Below are 9,772 nucleotides of genomic sequence, written 5' to 3' on the forward strand. Positions count from 1 at the left end.
ATAGGGCAGGACGGGAGGAAGGACACCTGAAAGTAATTATAGTGACCACACATTTTTTTTATCAGACTTTTTTAAAAAAATTTTTATTTTTATAAAAAAAAAAGATGTTTGTAAAGACAGAAAAAGGTGTTGAATCTCTTTTTTAGGTTAGAATTTTTTCACCAAATTCAATTTAGGGCTATGGAATTTTAGATCAGAGCTGCTTGGTTGTACATCCAAGAAAATCTCCAGATAATTTGCTGACTCTTTATTTCTTTATCATCAGATGTACTTTACCCAGTTTTAATGGAAGTGTAGATGCTCAAAGTAAACATTTCCTGAGCAATTTAAGGACCTCTTCTGTTGACTTATTATGACTGTTTCAAAATTAAGAATTAATGTCAGTCTTCTGGCTATTTGAAGAAGGTACTTTTTAAGATCTGTTAAACTGTAAATCAGGCTCATTAGAGCCTTTTGACACTCACATAATGTAAGAAAAGAAACTTTCAAATCTAACTGTTTCTGTTTCTTGTCTGTTATGTTTCCATCCAAATGCAGTGTAAATTTTATCAGCATTTCTAGAAACTAAACAGAACAAGATTTGACTTAATGTATGTTTCCATTCACAAATATAAGCTAAGCAAAAGATCTTTAAGAAATACTTGTGGTCCAGTTGTATGGGACCACAGGTACACTACTCTCCAGGAAAAGCACGAGCAGACTGTAAATGTTATTTCATAGAAGAAAAAGGTGTTTAAGTGATTCTTTTGGTATTTTGTATTCACCCCCGCGACCTCTCCTTAGTATTCACGGGCAGTTGGGTGGGGATGATATCACAGGTTTTTTCTGTATTATCCCTCAAATAAAATTCCTCATCCAAACGAAATGAAATGCCCATGGCTCATTGGAATGACAACAGCCACAGATTCTGCTCGCACCTGATAAAAAATGTACATCACGTCCTCTACAAAGAGGATCAGTGTGATTCCTTTGAGAGAGAGAGAATGTTGAATTCAGCTCCAACATGTGCACAGCACTTCTGACATATTCACGCTTATATGGATAAATGTGTTGCGTAACCGGTAAACCATCTGTTTGAGAAAAGGCCAGATAAATACTAGGTAAACTGTGGACGTGACAATGTAAAAAAATGAACTGAATTAAAGGTCTGTGAGAGCAGAAGTGACAGTGAGTGAGTTGGATAATTGGTCGGCGAGGTAGAAAGAGGTGGTGTCGATTGAGAGAACAAAGGTGGACTGCTGTAGAAAGAAAGAGAGAGATGAGAAGATGGGATGTGGGTGAAGTAAAGGGGGAGAAGGAGGTAAAATAGAGAGATGAGTTCATGGACAGCAGCTGGCTGTCGAAGGGTGAGGGGAGAGCGGCAGAGGCGATTGATAGAAGTCCAGACCTCCTGAACTGAGGCAGATGCCCACCACCCAGACTGACAGGGTCAGTGTCTTTCTGAGTAATAGCAGGCATTTCTGCCTACACCTGCCCCATAATGTGTACTGCTCAGAACATAAATGGTATTTGAGACTTGCTTTCCTTTATTATTTTGATCTCTAAATGTTATTGAACCTATTTTGCACAACAGCAAATAGACTAATTTTCAGTTAAATAATTTATGAAGCATTTTATTGTTAGACTTTTTAGTTTTGGTATTATTAACCACATCTTTCAATGTTCGCTGGTAAATACGTACACAAAATGAGGACATGAAGAATAACCAGGGTAATTGTGCAGTTTGCAACACTGAGAAAAAAAACATGAAAGAAAGAAAGGCTGGGTTGGAGAAATTTCTAAATAAACTTGCAGCCCTGAAGAGTGATGCCTCTCAATAGTAGTAGTGGTGCCTCTTAGTAGTAGTAATAGCTGCAGGAGAGAGGAGCAGGAGAGGTGAGCTGCTGGAGAGCGAAAGACGTCTGAAAATGTTGGCCAGAGTAGAAGAAAGTCCAGTAAATAGCCTTGGCTGCTTGTTCATGTTGATCCATTTGTCACTTGCCATATTTCAAATGATTGAAAATTATAACTCATCATAGAAACTAAACTATATGATATGATATGATATGATATGATATGAAAAGGGTGATTGCCCTGAATACAGGATACAGTCCTCAGGTGTTTGGCTAGAATGTTTTTTTTTTTTTTTTTTTTAAATCTATTGAGATTTGTTTAATTACGATGAGGATATATTGCACCGAGCACAGTGTAGTATCTCTGAGTGCGGCCTGTAGAAATAAAGATATACCCTGAAACGCACGTCATCGAAATGTTATCACTGGTATCTGTGATACTACTACATGGGTACATTGGCTTGTATTGAAATTAGTGTGCTAAGACGACCTGTTGTGTTGGGATCAAACTCCAGAGCTACTTTTATGTCCCACTCCATCCCTGGAGAGCGGGTAGGGAGCGGGAGGGGTGACGCCTAATCTGGTTGTCTCCTGTCCAACCCTGTTTGCCCCACGCTTGTCTGAGCTCACAGGCAGAGCAAGCCACTCTCTTTCCCATGCAGCTCAGCACTATGTCAACCTGCGCTGCCCCATGCAGCCCTCACCACCAACAACCAGGCTCACACAAAGGATAACACCCACTCACAGGGTCACACTGATGCACATGTGCACACACAAACAGTCGAACACGCACTACAGGAAACTTTTCCAAATCGGTCAACAAACGTTTTAGGCAACCTGAGCCAAAAGTTGTGATTGTTTACTTGTAGTGTTTTGTGTTCTGGGAGAAGTGCGAGGAAATTAAGATGTCCTGCTTAGATAAACTGGAAGAATTTAAGGATGTGCATTCCTGAGAAAGGCCACTGGGACATATTACCATGCTCTCCTACATGCAGTGGGGGAGAGGGCATTTGGATATCGAAAGTGATTTAATTATTACCACAACAACAGCACCTCCTACTGGTGGGTAACAAAACAGCAGGAGAACTTGTGGTCTGATGAACTTGTTTTAACAGATGAATTGTCTCGGAGTTTGAAACTTAATATAAATCGACAATGTGAATGCTTTATGGAGGCTGAGGAAGGAAGCAAACTAGTTCATTTAACTATAATTTAACTAGTTTTTGTGTGACAGTCCTGAATCCCTTATTACAGTAAGGCATGGTTTAAGGGTTTTCAGATATAAAATTGTCTTCAATGTAAAAAACAAAAATCATCCCTCAGTTCATGTTCATAAGGCCCCTTGAAATATAAATTAAGGAATGGTTTTCATGGCTTTCACTCAAATTTAAGGGTTTTGAGCCCCATAAAACAACATATAACCGATTTAAATATAGCATAATAATCCATTAATCACCTTCGTGATACCCCAGCACCTGAATTGAACAAAACGGTACAAATTAAGAATACATGTGATGTTATTTCCTACATTTTAAGAGGTTTTTCATTCAACAATTGTGCTATAATCAAATAATATATCATAACCCACTGATTCACCTGTTAATTAACCCCCCAGTTTAAGTATCAACTCCCTCCTGATCTTTTTACAAACTGTCTGAACTTCTAACTAAATTGAATCTAAAACAAAGGCACCCAGAGTAATCATTAAAGTTTTAAATGCAATGTCTGAAGCATGAACCTTATTCAATACCTCTAAATCATCAGTGGAAATGTAATTGCACCTCCCCTCCCATGACACTTAGAGCCATGTCAATGGGAAATACGGCATGTTACAATAAACTGCAATTATCATTTAATGATCACCTTCATTTAGAGTAAGGCAACAAGGATACATTGCAGTAAATTCAATTGCATTTCTATTTTTACTTGTCCACTATCATTTACATAGGTTTGAAAAACCTTTAAAAAAAAAAAAAAAAAAAAAAAAAAAGTCAAATTAACGATGAAAACAATATTGAAGATAAAATCCAACTTCTTAACACCAATCAGTAAAGTTTTGAATGAAGAAAAATTTGTAAATAGCTGCCACTGACTAAAAACAAAAAGGTATAGTTTCAGAGGGAACCAATAATTAAATGTATTTCCCAACACTAGTCGGGTAAGACAAAACTCTCCCACTCGGCATCAACAGAATTATATAACAAATAAAACAAACCCATTGAGAAAAGCAGCAGTGGTTAAACGGCATCACAAAGCAATAAAACGAGCACACCAACGAGCCATCATGGAAAACTGTGAGGCAGGAAAAGTTGTTATGTTTTCACTTATGCTCCAAATGGCAATATAATGTTTCTTTCCCTCCGTTCATTGTTATTGATTTTGTCCTCCAACAAGCCAGACTCTGGAACAAGCAAAGTTTCAATTTGTCAGGTTAAGCAGATGCTACTATTAATGCAGAGAAAGCAGTCAGGAGGAAAGAGAAACCACAGGACGAGGAGGCTGATGCTTCTGATTGACATTTACCTCCTTATTTTCATAATAAAAGAAAAGCGCAGGTGTTACTATGGCATTAACAACAGCAGGTCCCTGAATTCCAGCTGTCATTAATGTTTAAATTGTTTATACATGCTGTCACATGGCAACGTGTGTTCAATGAAAAAGGGCTGTGGTTTCAGGTATAAATATTAGTGTTACGAGTGAGTCATACATCAGTAATACAAACAATCGGTTGCCAAGCTGTGAAAAAGAGTTGCTGTTTTGTTTGTAAGCTCTTTAATTCTCTTTGATTCATTATTTTATGAAGCAAACCTTTTATTCAATGATCAACTGCAGACCTGATGGTTTCTTAAAGCGAGAGGAAGCATTTTTAAATGGCCATGACATTCTGTCTTAACGTGTTTTTTTTTTTACCTCAGGTGTGCAATTCCAAATGTTTGAAACTCATGAATAAAGAAAGCTGTCAAGTCTCTGTAGTTTCATACTTTGCTCCATCAAATAGTCTTAATCATTTAATTGATATCATCGCATTTTGAAAGGAAACTTAGTGATCAAAGTTTGTTTACAGGTATTAGGGAGTAGTATTCCATATGTGAAGAAAACCGGTTTCATTTTAGGGTGTCAAATACTGACATTTTGTCAAAGCACACTGGTGTCTGAGATACACTCAAGGTACCTCAGGTTTAACCAACAAATTGACGTTTTGGAAAAAATGATGGTTTCAGTTAAAAAACATTCATTACTGTAGTTATTAACACTATGTAAATAAGTGTATTAAAGCACTTAAAATAAATCCACTTCACATGGTTTGAGACTACATTAGCTGCTTTTTGCATAGCACACCTAGATCTCTGACCAAGTAAAGATATGTATCCGTTTGCTTTGTTGATTTTGATGTTTGTCTTTGTTGAACTGTCTCTTGTGGTGTAGGAGTGACCTGTTAAATCAGTGCTTTTGAAAAATCATCAGTAAACTTGTTAGCGTACGGTTACTTTTTTATACACGGTCTTTCGTTCGAGTTATATCACTGAACTTCTGAATGCAAGTCCGATATTAACTCTGTTTTCACTCTGTTTTGGTCTCTACCGTCTCCTGATAGAAATATCAGGCTCTTTAAATGTTACACGTACAGTGACATTAACTGTGAATGGTTTGAGTCTGAACAGGTAGTGAACCGTGGGTTTTAAAAGCTTTCTCTCTGAATACAGCTCGCTGCTGCTGAATGAGAGCAGTGAGACTGAACCGAAACATCAACGCTGCTGACCAGACAGCTAAACAATAAGTACAAATTTAATTTTAAAGCTCTAAAGCCTTTCACATTGTCTTTTCATATATTGTTATTATAGAAATACAATTATAGCTACGTTTAGAGATGGAAATAACAGCCATAGTGTAAATATTATAAGTGATGGAAATAATCTGCATACATTTAATGGATCCAAATTATTACAATTAAATGATAATCAAACTTGCATCATTTCTGCCTTGTTAGAAAGGTTCATAAACTGCATACGCAGTTTTAAATGTACGGAAAGTGAAAGCAAGTACTGGCAAAGTTTTCACTTCATCCAGCGCAAAGTTGGTTTGTCTGTCGGCAGAGTTTTGTGATAAAAACCAGACTAGAGCTGGAGGACTGAAGTGTCTGTGTGGTCCTCAAACATTCAACAGATCACTGCTTTTTTCTGAGTCCTTTGATGTCTCCAGAGCTCAAAGCCTCAGCTCTCTTAAAGGAGTAATCTGTGACATTTAACGGCTTTGTTTCACAAAATGGACACAATACACCAGCAGGGGTTTGCACGTGCTGAACAATGCCTGTCATTGAGCTGCAATGCTTTCTAAACAAATTAGCCCTATTTTAAAGAAGTGCCCACTGTGAACACTTCAACCTTGGATGGAAACTACGAGCCGCAGTATCTTTCATTAAAAAGAAGAATTCATTCTTGACGTCATCTTGCGACGATCTCAAGTGAGAATTAGCCGCAGAAAAGAAGACGAAAGTTTGTGCTGTACCGGATTCCAGCAGACAAGAGGTGATAATGAAACGGCCTCCTCCATCTAAAACACTGTCTTCATGGAAATAATAGAACAAGGCCTCATGAGGAAGACAGGGGGAACTCACCGAGAACTGAGTCAGACAGTTACTGTACAGTGACTATTTCTATTCACCTCATCAAAGCTCGTCTCCCTGGCAACTAAAAACAGGTTCTGAATTCGCTCCCCTCAGATCCAACCTTGAGAGGAAATATGCCTTCATGAAAGAAAACATGGACATGTGCAAGTGAGTCTTCCTCTCGTGGAGTTTGAAGAATGATGTGTTTACTGATGTCCGCTGTGAATCAGACAAGTAAAGTGGCGACATGTTGGCAGTGTTGGACTCCAGATCGGTCGCTGGAGCATTTGGAAGCACTTATCCACATCTGTAAGGGAGTTGTCATTGTAACAAAAGATATCAAACAGATGTTCCACTTTTCCCATTGGTGAGGGAGCAGTAACACAATCCTGTCAGAGACAAATGTTAGAAGTCCCAGCAGTTTGGATAGTCTCACTGTGTGTTCAGATATAAATTTTGTTTAAATTTTGCGTAGTAATGTGACTGGAGTGTGTTTATTCACCCCAAATCAGTTTAGCAGTGTCCAACTATACGGATCAGACGACAACCCACCCACTGGTTTGTGAAATGCCATTATGGAGCCTCTAGTCTGGCGTTTTTGCCGTCACCATCTTTTTGAGGTGGATCTCACTGAGAACCCGAGGACATTATCCCCCGCCGACCGATACCAGCAACCTGACTGCGCCCCAAGCATGTCAATCAAACCAGGCATGCCCCCAAACATAGCTCTCTTTGAGGCCAAATGTTTAATTAATGATGCAATTATTTCCAGAAGGACCACCAGAACACTGATCAGAAAGAGGAAATTTAGGTAATAACACCATAACGGCTTGTAGAAAAAAAATATTGACTCTGTATTTCATGAGAAGTTGAGGCTTTTTGAATGGGAGTCTATTGCAGCCAGAGGTTTTTTGGAGCCAGCCCCAAATGGCACTCAGTGGTATTACACTTTAAGGCACTTTACCCTGGCTTTTCTTTTCAGACTGGGACTTCAGTTTTTTTTTTGCTCAAATTGAAACACTCCTGAATTCGCAGTTTGACGTCGCTACCTCATTGTCACCCTGTGTGAATTTGCAGGCTTTCTATTCCTACACTAATAGTAGCTGTGCCTGTGTCCTCAAGTGTTTTATCAAAGGTAAGCTTTGTCTAGTGTCCACCACCGTGATGGAGGCACGACACAAAATGTTTCCTTTTGTTTATGAGGCAAATTTGTTGCTTACCTCTGGTGACAATCGGGAGGTCTGAGGCTCGCTCAACAGCCGTACGCTCCAAAGGTAAATCCACACAATTTTAATTATCTTTGCTAATTCTAAAAATTTCTCAGGATTATGTAGTTGTTTACCGACTTTACTTGACGTGCATCTCCCTGATAATATTAGCTTTGCTGCACCTGGGTGGAATAAGTTACACTTTAATCGTTCCCGCATGGAGTGCACGGAGACTGTTGGAAATCAGCCAGAATAACTGTAATGTGTGGCAGTTCAGAGCCTTTAACTGCTTCATTTAACCACTTAATATATAGTACAATGTAACTTTTGAAAACTGCTGAAATATCAAAGGTGATGCATTGATTGATTGTCAGTATTGTTCTGTCTCTTCAACTTGAAATTCAACAAGTACTCCAAACCTACTCACTGCGGAGGCTCTAAAGATAACCCTAACCCATCTAAAGATGATACTCTGCTCCTTTTGGTGGTTGCATGTCAGTCTAAGATGTTTTTGTTTGTCTGCGTGAATTCTGGAATACCTCATGGAAGCCTTTCATAGAGAGAAAGTGTGAGCTGTAGGCGAGAATGAAGATACAGACAAGCAGACGGGGAGGAGGGAGTGGTTGATAGCAGTTGGACAGGCACTTGACCTTTTCCTCTTCTTTTTTTTTTTTTTCTTTGCCCATGCTGCTTCACCTCACTTAAACATCACACACACACACACACACACACACACACACACACACACACACACACACACACACACACACACACACACACTTGCAGACAGGCCCTTAGGGTGTGTTTAGCCCTGAGGTTGCCATCTGTACCTGCCTGTTTGGTATGCAGTGGGCTCTGCCCCCAATCCCAGCGAAGCCTTTTCCCCTCTTAGCTGTTTGTGGCTCTAACTGCCTGCACTTAGCATGTGTGATTGTGTCTTTGTATATTTGTACATATGTGTGTTGGTTTTTTCTTTTCTTTATGCACGCATGTGCATTTGTTTGCTTGTGTATTCTGAATTTTTGGATGTTTGCTTCCCTGTGTGAGCGTGTGTTTTTGCAGGTCTGCGTGTTGTAAGATGAATCTTAGTGTATGGCAGTGGCTTTCTTATAGCATCAGGAACTAATCCTTCAGTTTTGGGAGACCAGCTGTTGTGCACAAAAATGAGATCGTCTAAAAAGCCTCACGTCTCCTGCCTAGGTTTGTAAATTCCTGCATGTACATTTGACTAAATGGGGAGCACTATTTGTTATGCACATTGAAGTGAGTGCATGGTGTTGTGTGCGCCGATCAATGTTTGCCAATGTGTGTATCTGTTTTGTGACACTGGTTGCAGTGAGAGCAGTACTCCGAGACCGAGCGAATGGATCAGCAGTATTTTTTAATTAGAGTTAGATTTTCAGCATTGAACGCTTGCATGGGAAAGGCTTGATGAGAATGTTCATATTTGCCTCCGATTCCACGTCCCGTCAATGATATTTAAAACTTAATTAACAGATGATCAATAGTGTTTACACTGTAAAGCGACTGGGGCAGATTCTAATTAGAATATCCATACATTATTAATGACATTAGCAAGCTCTGAAATTAAAAGGAGACAACTGCCGCGTTCAATTAAGCCAGCACTCACAGAGAAAAAGTGGTGGCAAAAGACTGAAAATGAAAGAAAGGGAGAGAGTGAGGCGTAGATCAAGGAGAAGATGGATGGGAAGCAATGATGATCAAAAGTTTAGCACAGCCAAAGAGGGTCGGGGTGGCTCTAAGTCATCTTGAGGTTGACATATAATAACTGGAGAATATAAGTGAGACTTAATTAGAATAACTCTGTTTTATGAATTCCAGAGTGATAATTATGTTTAATATCATAGAGAAGCACAGGCAATGACCAAGTTACCCAAGCTACCTATAAAACCTGAGGTAAAAGATATATGAACACCCAGGCATTACAGCTAAAGGGTTGCATTTCAATTGCACTGCACCAAAGGCGATGAAAGCGCTTGACCACATGCATACCCAATAGCATAATTATGATTCAGTGCAGCTTGGGCCTTGTTTTGACATTGTTAACCATCATTTATTAGTTATGATAATGCTCTAGTCTCAAACTGAGATGTGGGGACAGATGT

Source organism: Embiotoca jacksoni, unplaced genomic scaffold, assembly GCF_022577435.1.
Source record: "Embiotoca jacksoni isolate LCO1_2020_lvr unplaced genomic scaffold, fEmbJac1.0.p SCAF_18, whole genome shotgun sequence".
Classification (NCBI taxonomy): Eukaryota; Metazoa; Chordata; class Actinopteri; family Embiotocidae; genus Embiotoca; species Embiotoca jacksoni.